The sequence below is a fragment of the Canis lupus genome, chromosome 10, assembly GCF_003254725.2.
Source record: "Canis lupus dingo isolate Sandy chromosome 10, ASM325472v2, whole genome shotgun sequence".
Classification (NCBI taxonomy): Eukaryota; Metazoa; Chordata; class Mammalia; order Carnivora; family Canidae; genus Canis; species Canis lupus.
Genome location: NC_064252.1, coordinates 2,690,038 through 2,702,781, shown reverse-complemented (window position 1 = coordinate 2,702,781; position 12,744 = coordinate 2,690,038). Strand labels below are relative to the sequence as shown.

The window sequence follows — 12,744 nt, the reverse complement described above, 5'->3', positions numbered from 1 at the left end:
ATAGAATCCTGGCTTATTTTTTGCTTAAAAAGAAAAGGGCTATAAAAAGAATATTAGGAAGGGAGAAAATGGTCTTAAAATGGAAACCAAAACAGGCATTTGGGAAAGATAAATGCAACATCCCCTTCACCCTCAGGAAATGAAATTTTTCTGACAGGGTCGGAGACTCTGCTTGGCAAACCTTCTTAAATTAATTACCTTCTTGACATTTTAAAGGAAGGTTTCAGATTGTAAATTTAACCCAGACAAAGCATTCTTTTTAATCTTGTCAGTATGCAAACTACTTTGCACTGCAGTCTGTGAATTATTTATCAGAGGAACGACCCCAAAGGGCGAAAGGAAAAAGCAGGCATATTTGATCTGAGATCCACAGCTAGATGTAGTTCTTTGCCTTAGATCTGTACCTGTTGCAACTACTTAACTTTTTTTTTGCTTTTGATGTTTTTAATACCCTGAGCATTCTTTGTCTCCTAGAGGAAGACATTCGGTACCATTTTATAATGTGCTTATTAAGATGAGTAAAATATATGCCTCAGCAGGTTTTATATGGCAGCCACAGTTCAGGTTGGTGGGGAAAACAACAGGGCTTCTTTTCAATTTTCTTTCACGTTCTATATGCTAGACAAGCAGCATCTCAGCCTACTCTTGGGCCCATGTGAAAGGGAGCCTGCAGGGATCAATGGTCAAGGAAATTAACTCTTCCAGGTATCAATAAACTTGTGTACATAAGATTTCAACAAACATTTTGCAGATTAGTTTAGGGCTTAAAGAAAAGTGAAATTTGCAATGCCTAGAAGCTATAAAACAAAGTTGTGGCTTTCGTTCTAAAATTGAGTGTTCTTAGATTAAATGCTTTGGGATCAAGAACACCCATACAATGGGACATGCTTATTAGTTCTAAAGCATTAGGCCTTAGACGTGGTACTAGAAGAGAAACAGGGCACATAAAGTAATAGAGAGCAGTTTTTGCTGCCTCCAAGGAGAGAGTTTGCAGAGTGATGGTAAACTCCACTCTGAAAGACCTTTCCCCTGGCTTTGGTCTTAGCAGGTGGGATCTATGCATAGGGCACAACATCTCACCTGAGAACTCTTCACATGTCCTGCCACTATCTCTTTTCAGGAAATCCCTGGGCTGCCCTTCAGAAAAAAAAAAAAGGAAGGGATGCAACTTTGTCTCTTTTCCTGCCACATGTGCTTGTTTCACTTTGAACAGATAGCCCCAGCCCATCAAAAGACTGGGGCACCTTTGGTAATTGTAAATAAAAACTCCCAGCATGCACAGCTATGTCTTCGTGAGAGACTCCTCTCAAAATTAATAAAAGGCACACATGTGATAGTTAAAATAAAGCTAAAAAGCAGACAAAATTTTTCATTTAACTCTTAAGAGCATGTGGGGCTGATTTATTCTCCTTCAAAATGCTGCTTTGTTATCATAAGAAGCTACCATTTATTGAGTAATTACTATGCTCTGTGCTCTTACAACTCACCTACAAGGAACGTCTTATTGTCCTGTCCACACTCTTCCTTTAAAAAAAGAAATATTTATTCATTTATTTTAGAGAGAGAGAGAACAAGCAGGAGGAGCATAGGGAGAAGGTGAGAGAATCTCAAGCAGACTCCATACTTGAGGGTGGAGCCTGACCCGGGACTCGATCTCATGACCCTGAGATCATGACCTGAGCTGAAGCCAATAGTAGGACACTTAACCAATGGCACCACCCCAACACCCTTCCACACTCTTCCTTTTTTTTTAACAGCTGAGGAAGCTGAAGCTTGAAGGGCCATTAAGTCTTAAGCCAATGGTCTTGCAGCTTAGCTACCTGAGATTTAAACTCCGGTCTTCATGACCCCAAATTTCATGTGCTGTGCCTCTCTAATAGTGAGATGTGACCCTAATTCCATTTAATTGCCTGTAATTCTTCTCTTCATGAATGTTTAAATCTGGTAGAAGTGTAATAACCCTAACATAGAGGGCTGAACAAAGAACTATACTTTATAATTTGGGGGGTCATGCTAGAAATGTTTCAAACTTGTGCTTGTATCTTAACAATCTATTTTCTAAATAAACTATTGTGTGCAGTTTACATAAACCAACAAATGAAAGACAGCATATAAATCTGAGTTTCAACAAGTATATTTTCCAGAAGAATTACATAGGTACCTGCCAAGGATATAGCATGCAACCAGCAACAAGTAAATTGATGTTTGTTAGTCTGTGCTTTCTCAGATATGCAGGGGATTTACCTACTTAATAGGACTTATAAGAACAAATCCCCTGAGCATGAATTAGAGAGACTGGGCACTCTGAGGCTTATCCTTTCATAGAGCTGTCACACATATTAATTGAAGGACCACGAATGTCTTGCTCACTTTTTAAAATAATTCCTTTTTCATTCACCTCTTGAATAAGCACCAAATGGAGAGCACTAGATCCTCTACAACAAGGTCATCTTCCCTGGGTGAAGCTGAACAGTGATATCCAGACCCAGGGAGGACGTCATTTCAGAGTCATGGCATGTCACTGGCATGTCATTTTCAGAGCTGGAAGGAAACGTAGAGGTCAGCAGAAGTCCAAAATTTTATTCACAAAGAGATGAAGAGACAGGTGCAAACTTGTCTGAATTAGAGCAAGGGCCAACTAGACCACATGTGTCTTGAGACTCCTGGAGGCTTTAACTGGAGACAGAATTTTTTATTTTAATATCACCTGGATTAGTCAGAATTCTCCAAGAAAACAAAACCAACAGAAAGAGAAAGATGGAGATGAAGAGAAAGAGGGGAAAAAAAAGAGGTTTATTAAAAGGAATTAACTCATGTGATTATGGAAGCTGATAAATTCCAAGATCTACAAAATGGGTCAGCCAGCTGGAGATCCAGGAGAGCCACTGCTCTGGTTCCAGTCTACATCATGGGCTACTGGGCTTGAGACCCAGGAGATCCTATGTTTCAGTTCAATTCTAAGGCAGGAAAAAAAACCAATGTACGAATTTGAGGGCAGTCCGTTAAGGAGGAATTCTCTCTTATTCAGGGGAAGGTCATCTTTTTTCTTCAAATAGGCCTTCTGTAATAGGTCCCATCAGATTGGACACATAAAATTAAGTATCATTTCACCTAACCTGATGACTGTACTCTTTTAATTCACATTTCTGTTAAGAGTTAATTCTCACATTTGAAAGTTAAAAGAAAAGCAATTCAGATATTCAAAAAATACTGCACTTATTATCAAAGCATATCAAAAGCAGTATGCTTTTGTTTACCTATTAAAAGGTTATCAGTTCAGTGAAGAAGTTGCTTTACATTTAACAAGATCCTCAGTGACATTTATTGGCTCTTCCAATGTTTCGATCTCGATATTGAAGTTATCATATTCTCTAAAATGCAAGAGCAAAACTCACAGAGATAAGTAATACAATAAACCTTAAAGTCTAATTAAATTTAATGTTTATTTAGACAATTAAATCACTTAGGCCAACATATAGTGAAAATTTTGGGTATTGTAACTTGTTTTCTAAAGGATATGAGACGCTGGGGAGGACCTTTCTTCAATCACACAAATGTAATGATCCATTTTGTTCGGTATTCCATGAGCATTCGATACCAATGGAAATAAAACAAGTTTGTCATCCATTTATTAAGTAAATCCATACAAATGGACATATATTTAAGATCATGTAGGGGTAGTTTTAAAGTATATCCACAAACTCTTTCCTACTTCCCCCTTCAAGAGGTAGAGTTTAATCCCCCTCCCCTTGAGTGTGGGCTACATCCAGTGACTCACTTCTAACAAATAGTATACAGCAGAATTGGTGGTATACAGCTTCCGAGATTAGGTCAGAAAAGATAGTGTGGCTTCCACCTTCCTCTGCCTTGGATTGCTGTCTCTGGAAAAAGCCAGCCATAATATCATGGGGGCTCAGAAGCAGCCCCATGGAGAGGTCTGCGTAGTGAGGAACTGAAGCTTCCTCCCAACAACCAGCAATGAGCTGAGGGCCCCTGTCAACAGCCATGTGAGGGTTCATCATAGTGGACATAGGTCCCCCAGCTCTGGCCAAGCCTTCAGATGACTGCAATCCCTGCTGAGGCTATTTTTGCAACTGACTATAACAGGAAAGACCCTGAGTCAGAATCAACCAGCTAAGCTTCTCCCACACGTTTGAACCACAGAAACTGTGAGATAATAAAAATGTGTTGTTTTCAGCCACTGAGTCTGGGGGTAATTTGTTATATAACAATGGATAGGTCACCCATGTGAAGTCTAAATTGCCATTATCCTAAGACTTTTTGTCTACAAATTATCATCCATTTACAGTATATTATATTTATAATTTATAGATCATGTATTTAGGGGGCCAAAATAGATTTACGTGTGTATCTGTGGAAATAATATAATTTTAATATCTGTAAAACATTCTTTTTCCCATGTGAATTTCACTCTGAGCACAAGTGATAGAATTGTTTTCAATATTTTGTTGAAAAAATTGCTCTACTACAATAGCAGAAGCTTGACAGTTGTGTTAGAACCCATTTTAATCTCATTCCCTTTTTTTCAGTTGCAATGTAATAGTTTTATGAGAAAATATGAAGATGGTTAGTACTTTCATTCTTTTATTTACAGAGTTCAAGCATAAGTTGAAAGCACAATTAGTTCTTCTAAATAAACTCCCTACTATAAAAAATAATTAAACATTATCTATACCTATTCCTCCAAGATTAAAAATCATACTCCCTTTTATATCAACTCATTTCTAATTTTTTTTACTGATCCATTCATTCTACATTGATTCACTTTACTGATCTTTTACTATCTGTGCAACTCTAGATTTTTTTTTCTAGCTACTTTCTATTTTCACCTCTTTCCTGATATTTTTTCCTACTCTTTCTGTTGGCACTAGCCCCTCCCTTCTCTTCAACTGTACTTATAAGGTAGCTCCTTAAAATAAAATACAGTATTGTTTTTATCAGCTTCCAGTTATTTCAACTGCACATTCCTTCGATTGTTTCTTTTTCCTTTATCATGCTTTTGATACCTAACCCAATGGTGGCACACAGGAAGCCCTCAGTAAAATTACGTCGCATTGTATTTATTTCCTTCTCTCAATGGTTCTAGCCTCCTAGGATCTTACTCTCTGCTTTGGGGAAGAGCTTTATCTGGAACTAACCACAGCTGCAAAGGAACATAGAGGTACAACAGACAAGTTGCAAGGGGTTATAGAAAAAGGAACTAACAAAGAAGAGACATGGCCATACCACTCTCATGGCTTCTAAATACATTCCTAAATACAGGGACACAAAATCATTGAGTCTCCTCTTTTTTCTATTTTTCCTTTGACTATCCTATGGGCAGGGTAGACATATATATGTAGTGTCACTGCCCTCTTTCAATAAAGTTTGAGCTTAAGGTTTGCTCATATCTGCCCAGCCAGCTAGGTTTATTATCTTCTACTTGAATGTACATTTCTGCATCCTTTAGAATTTCAATGTTCCCCAAATGCCCACTCCAATATATTTTTTCTCACATTTTCTATGGTCTATAATAGAGTTGGCATATAGATGGTTGGATGGTTTTACCTTCTATATATGTATTTGTTCATTGCACTTCCTAATATAGCATTCAGTATTTATTTTTCATCATTAACAGTTGACTGCTCTGTTTCAAATATTTGAGAAAGAGAAAAAGTGGGAGAAAAGTAAGTGAGAATTACTGATAACTCGGGTTTAGGAGTATTAACAGTAATGATTTCTCCTAGAAAATACAAGAGTGAAAAGGATGGCAAAGATATACAGGGTGGGACCAGGGGAGAGGCTGCACCCTCTACCCATTACTATTTGGTAGCTAATATTAGAGGGGTCTTTTTGGATAGTTTATTCAGATTTGCTCAGCTCTAGAACTATATAGACACATAATGACTGAGTTTGGTCGAATTATTTTCTCTAACCTGTCTTTGCTGGGTTATTTGTCTCCTCTAGAACTTGTTAGATGAACAACTTTCTTACACTCTTCATCTACACAAAATATTTATAAACAGTGTGAAATAGAAAGAAGAAAGTGAGAGAGTAAAAGCCGGTGTGGAGAGCAAATATGTAAACCTTTTATTAGAATAGATTACGTTTGTGTGAATGAGAGACAACCATAAGGCAGTAATACAGTGGGCTGGCTTATCGTTTTACTTTATTTAGAGACTTGTATTTTGTCTAAAGGAATGCCAGTTTCTAGAAGGAGAAGAAACAAAGGGAAACCGAGCCAAAGAGAAGACATGGGACTGTGGAAGGGCATATCATCTTTAGAGAAATTTAACATGGCTAGAGTTTGGTATATATGATAGGCAGTCGTGAGAGTAATGATTCTGACAGGATATATTCAGACTAGATTGTGAAGAATTTTGTGCTGATTCATTCATTCAAAAATATTATGAGGGCAGCCCTGGTGGCTCAGTGGTTTAGCACCACCTTCGGCCCAGGGGTGTGATCCTGGAGACCTGCGATTGAGTCCCACGTCGGGCTCCCTGCAGGGAGCCTGCTTCTCCCTCTGCCTGTGTCTCTGCCTCTCTCTCTGTGTCTCTCATGAATAAATAAAAAAAAAAATCTTTAAAAAAATATTATGAAAAATACCTACCGTGCACACTGTGCCAGATGAACAAGACAGTCACAGGTCCTGCCCTCAGGGAGCTTGTGATCCGTGTATGTCATTGTTTGAACTTGATCGTCTATGGGGATGGCTTATTAGACTTTATTGGATCATTACTCAAACAGTTGGAGCTTGAGATTTTCCAGGGACTCGTAGATCAATTAGAGATCTGTGGTAATGGTAACCGAGATTTAAAAAAATAAGAAGAAGAAGATGAGGGGTTAATAAGACAGTAATGAGAGGTGTAGAAGAAAGGTTAGAACTGGGGTACATTTTGGACTTAGAACTAACAATTAATTAGGTACATAGATATGAGATAGAAGGAGAAAAAGTGAAAGGAATCCCTGAGGTTTCCAGTGTGGAGGAGAGATTGAACAGAACAGACAGGATTGAAGGAGGAACAGGTTTGATTTGGAAGAAAAGGAGCTCACTTCCAAATCTGTTAAATTTAAAGGGACCTCCAGAACTTCTTTAGGTATTTAATTAAACTACCCTAATCTTAAAAGCTACCCTTTCCCTCCTATTTACTTTTCACCTTTACTGTTCTTGACCCCAGAACTTTGGGAAGGTGGGGAGTGTGATCAGAGTGTGTGGGGCATCAGGGAACCGGACCTGGATGTGTAAGCCGAGGTCCTGGAAACACCAAAACCACAGATGGGAAGGAGGAATCTGTAATTGGGCGTCTGATTTACATGACGTCAAACAGCAGATTGTTTGAACTATTTATTTTATTGGATTGCAGTTTTTTAATTGGCTGTGCAAAATTATGGTTTGCCATATAGTGTGCAAACATCTTTCTTCCTCATAACATAAAAACACCCTAAAGCTACTTCTGGCAAGGCTTACAGGCGGGGCCGGCTGACTGGGTAGATGAGTTCATTGGTATGAGCTCAGAAACACCAAGAAGGGAATCTACTCAAATTATCTTCTCCAGAGGCTAAAATTTCAACATGAACGGATCCATTTATTTGGCCCAAACACTATCACCCTACAAACATGCCACAGTGCTAATGCATGTATTATGGCGGGGACGTGCATTCATATTTAGATGCCTTTATTCCTACTCTTTCCTGTCTGAAATAACATTCCCCATGTAATTTATCTCATTTTTCAAAGACAGTTCAATTGTCACTTCCTTCCACATATTTCCTTGAACTTCCCCCGTGTGCCTGCCCAACACACACACATACACACACATACACACACACACACACTTTCCCTGAGATAACATATTTCACCCTTCCTAGGTTCCTATATCTTCTATATGTGCTTCTAAATTAGCAAATATCATACTACACTATTATTTTGAGTTTGGGGATCTTTCTTCTTCACTGTGGAATAAGCTTTTTTTAAAGATGGGAACATAGGGGCACCTGGATGGCTTAGTCGGTTGAGTGTCCAACTCTTGATTTCAGCTTAGATCATGATCTCAGGGCCATGGAAATGAGCCCTGTATTCAGCTCTGCACTCAGCAAGGAGTTGCTGGAGATTCTCTCTCTCTCTCTCTCTCTCTCTCTCTTTCTCTCCCCCCCCCCCAGCCCCTTCCCCTCACCCCCACTGCCTTCTTAAAATAAGTAAATAAATAAGTCTTTTAAAAAATAAAGATGAATATATTCTTATCTTATACATTTTCACACCCCTAACGTGCAGCACAATGACTAATAAATAGTAGATAAATGTTTATTGTTGAATCCTAACCAGTATAACACCCCTAACTGGGTGACCCCCAGGGCCCAGCTAAGATAGTAAGACAGGGATAGGAAACAGATTCCAACTTATCAACTCCAGTAAATTGCTTACACTGCCTGGAGCTTTGGTGAGGAAGGAGGCCATGATCCTTTCTAATCTCAATGTGAAAGAGACATTTGCCATGACACAAGAGGCAAGAGTGACAGCGTCATTTTTTTCTGTCCCTGAACTAGGTGTATTCTCAGTAAGGTAATCATTTACTCACTCAACAAATATCTTTCATGTGTCTGGCACTGTTGCTGAGCACCAGGGGACAGAACATGAAGATAATGAACATATAGCTCCTACCCTCAGGAATCCCAGAGACCTGGGAAGTAAATGATGTGAAAACAGTTGTAATTTACCCAATTTTATTATAATAGTTATATAATAATAATTTGCTAGATAGGAGGTAAAGGTGATTGTAGTAAAAAAAAAAGAGTATATATGTCTGTTTCCTATATTGCCCACAGTAGACAGCATGGTGACCAGTGCTCAAGAGAAAATAATCTCCAGGGTGGGTGATTACGTACATGGCATTATTGTTTAAAGACACCATTCATTCACTTGAAAGAATGTTTAGCAAATTCCTACAACATGTCAGTCCATGTGCTAGACATTGGACAGACTCTGGCAAGTAATATAATCTAAAAAAGAGGGCAAAAAATAAACTGGTAATCACACAATAAAATGTATAATTACAAATTATGATCAGTGAGAGCCCCAATCTGTTTCTTCAGTCATTCTGAACAGTCTTCAGGGTGCAATTTTGATCCGTAGGTTGACTCCTTTACTGAGATCGAAATTCATTAACCATTTGCATAAATATTCCATTCTGCTTTTCTCCATCATAGTAAAGAAGCTTACCAATTAGTCTCACATTTTCAGTGCTTGTGCATCAGTCCTCCAGAGCCCAGCCACCTCCAGGGTAACCAACCTGCGCATTTCTAGACAGTAAACCTGTGGGCCTAATCTGGATGGTTTTGATCTCAAAAAGTCAGTGCTGCCCAGAGGGACATTACTTCAATAGCCAATCTTCCTCTTGACATCTTTTAGATGTTTTGAAATCTACATTTCTAATAAGCCTAACCTCTTACCAAAACATCACCAAAAAAAAAAAAAATTCCACTAAATTTTATTTGCAAAACTTAAAAGCAATAGAAAATATCTCTAGAATGAAGAGAATATATACCTATATCTGACTGACAATGCCCATTAACTAAAAATCCATTTATATTAGCTAATATTCCTTTTACCATAAAACCCTCATGGTCTCCAAAATTTATTGAAAACTATGCCCTAGCATTTAGCTTTGTTTCACATTCCATTTTGCAGGGAATCATATTTCACAAAATTTTTCACATAACTTGTTCTTAGCTTTGTGTTGTTGTTTACTATTTTAGACAAATTTATATTGCCTGTGCTCTCTATCCTTTTTATAGACCCACTGCTACTGCCCATACAAGATTCCATCTGGAAGCCTACCTATACTCAACACTATTATACTGCACTAAAATAACTCTTCCTTTATTTCCTTTTTGTCGTGAGTGTTATAAAAAGGGGAGTTAAGTATAAGCAATTGAGGATCATAGCCACTTGGGGTTGTTTGCTTGCCTCCAAATCGAGACTCCCTCTTGGTAAAGAAATAGCCTCTCCAACATGTCCTAAAAGTCCCTTCTGAAAAGTGCCCTTCACTTAAAGCCAGAGTTCCAGCTCCACTGACACCTGGCTGTTTGACTCCGAAGTGGTCAGTCCTTGCAGTAGGATCTAGCTCCCTTTTTATACCTGTTTCAGAGATTTGTCTTAACATGTACAGAAGTGCCACATAATCTATAAGTTACTCCACTGATGCAAGCGTGAACTGAGAGCTCCATTTCCTCGTGGGCAGTCCTGTCACGTGGACAGTGATGTCCAACTAACATAGAGAATGGAGCACAGGCTCGGCCAACGAATAATGTGAATCTGCATTCAGTCCCTGCATGGCCTTGCACAAATAATATGCTCCCTCTACCCTTGGTCTCCTCTTTTGTGCAATCAGGCATAGGTGCCAGAGCTGGGCAGGGGCTAGTACAAGAAATGTGTGATTATCCAGACAACAGGCTGATGTTGAGTAAATGTTAGTTTGTTTTGCCAGTGGTTTTTGGTTTTGTTTTATAACTGCAAGTAGTGGTCTCTGGGATAACCCAGAACAACCCTAAACCCCCTTTCACATGGCAGTCCTTCAAATGCGGCTGGGAAGCTCTAGAGCCCTCCCATCACTTTTTTACCATCAAACAATTCTTCTTTCTTGAATCGTTCCCCCTCCCAGCCTCCCATCAAGACGTCTGGGTCCCTCCCTGCTCCACCCATCTCTGGGCCTTCTCCAGCCTGCCAGTGGTTCTCTACAAAGAGAGCCACCCCAGGTTGCCTTCCCGGCTGCAGCAGTTTCTGGTGGTAATTACTTCTGCTGCATCTGTGTTTACCTTAGAACCTGTGGCTAAGGTAATTAGCTGGCAGCTGGCTAAGCCTTGGATAATAATGTGCCTGACATTTTAGGTATCTCTTTTCTAGAGATCTTTTTTTTTTTTTTAATACTTTCTTTCACTTACACAGTCAACAGATGATAATGGCAAATCATCCCTATGTGGAACACAATCAGGATTCATTTGCATCTGGGAGGAGATCCGCTTTTTTAAATGTGGCTGAGTTCAAAATGACAGCTTCTACACTTAAACAGTGTTTTTTGATTGCAGTCCTTTTTCACTTATTCACCAAACATTCATGGAGGTCCTGCTATGTGGAGGGCCCAGCGCTAGGTGCTAGGGACACAAACGCAAATATGACATCATCCCTTTCTGCGAAGATTTTGAAATTTGGAGAGAGGCAGGCATCAAACAATCAGGTGTCTGTGCCAAGTGCTGTGAGGTCGGCAGAGGGGGAGTGGGTCCTCAGGAGGAAACCCATGAGCAGGGCCTTTAATGGAAAATAAGTATGTAAATGTTTACGGGGCATATTGGAGAATCCAGCCGAGAACTTGCTTCCTAGACCGAGGCGTGTACACAAAAGTATTAAGGTCTCCTATCTTTGACCCAACATGATTAGTTGGAAATCAAAAGACAAGACTAGGGTAAGGCAAGCAAGGCACCTGAGTACAGGACTTAAGAAGGCACCGCACATACAGGGTTGCCCAGAGACCTTCAGAAGAGCCACCCCACTCACACCAGCCAGAGGGGAAGTGCCTCCTTAAATTTTGCACCCCTAGGCACTTCCCTTGCCTCACCCTAACCCCAGCCTGGATATATATAAGAATGTGTGTGTGTGTGTGTCAACAGGAACTATACATCAACAGGGCAATGCAAGACTCTTCCACGTATTTATTGATTTATTTAGGCCCAGAGGTGATCAATTGTGTAAACAATTCTTACACCTCCCTCAGCAATAAAGCTTGTGCCTGACCTCCTCTGACCTGATCAGAGGAGCTCACATTAGGAAATGAGGCCAACTTTGAAACACCCAGAACCCCAGTCATTCGACATGTGATGTTTTGTAGTCATCTAATATCTCCTTTACACCTAAAGAGCTATTTATATCTAGATGTCCTAAATTAAGTTGTCTGCAGAAAGAGGGTGATTGGATACAAAATCTAAAAAAAAAAAAAAAAAAGCTAATGAAGCTCTTTATTCTTACAACTAAAAATAAAGGTTTTACAGAAGAGAGATTAAAAGGACAGGTCTAGAAGCAACTCCCACAGCAGGAGGAGGGTGTTGAGAGTCTGCTGTGCCCCAAGTCTGCGCGTCGAGACATGAGAATGATCTCAGTGGCCCAGACCGGGTGAACGTGGATGATAAAATCTCACAAGATAGGATTACTGAAAGAGTAGAAATCACACAATTAGGTAATTGCAGAGCCCACCTGAATGATATTACTGGCAGATGTGGATGCTGTGGAAATGTCTCTGTGCCACCCGATGGGATAACAGATATAATACTTCATTTCTACTCTGTGCCTAATGCTGTGCCGTAATTGCCCGACGACAACCATGTGAGATGTCCCTAAGTTTTCCAGTTCACTCCGTTGAACGTCAGTGATTATTCAAATTTGACACTTTTCACAACCTGTTGCTTAACAGCTTCAGTGTTCATTAACCTATCGATCATATATATACAGGGGATTTTTTTTCCAGAAAATTGTAATAGCTTTATGGCTGTACTTGACTTACCCCTGTGCACCTTGCCCGAGCAGTGCCCACCTTTCTCCCCCTTTCCCTGCACATCCTCAAAGCCCACTCAGGCTCGAGGCCTTCTGTGCTACACCCTCAGGACTCTGCTTCCCTGTCCTAGACTAACCTCCCTGCAGGAGCCAGCATTGCTCTTGCTGACCCTGGTGCCCCTCCACACAGTAGGATGTCTGGC

The 12,744-nt window shown here is 39.8% G+C and overlaps 1 long non-coding RNA gene across 1 annotated transcript in view; it reads right to left on the bottom strand.

Annotated features, from left to right (window-relative positions):
• Positions 1-2,189: 2,189 nt before the first annotated feature.
• Positions 2,190-12,744, bottom strand: part of LOC118350072 (uncharacterized) — a 59,354-nt gene continuing 48,799 nt past the window's right edge. The window contains exons 3-4 of the long non-coding RNA XR_004803220.2: positions 6,614-6,794; positions 2,190-2,541 (exon numbers count right to left, since the gene is read on the bottom strand). This is a non-coding gene — a long non-coding RNA (uncharacterized LOC118350072). The remainder of the gene's footprint in view (positions 2,542-6,613; positions 6,795-12,744) is intronic.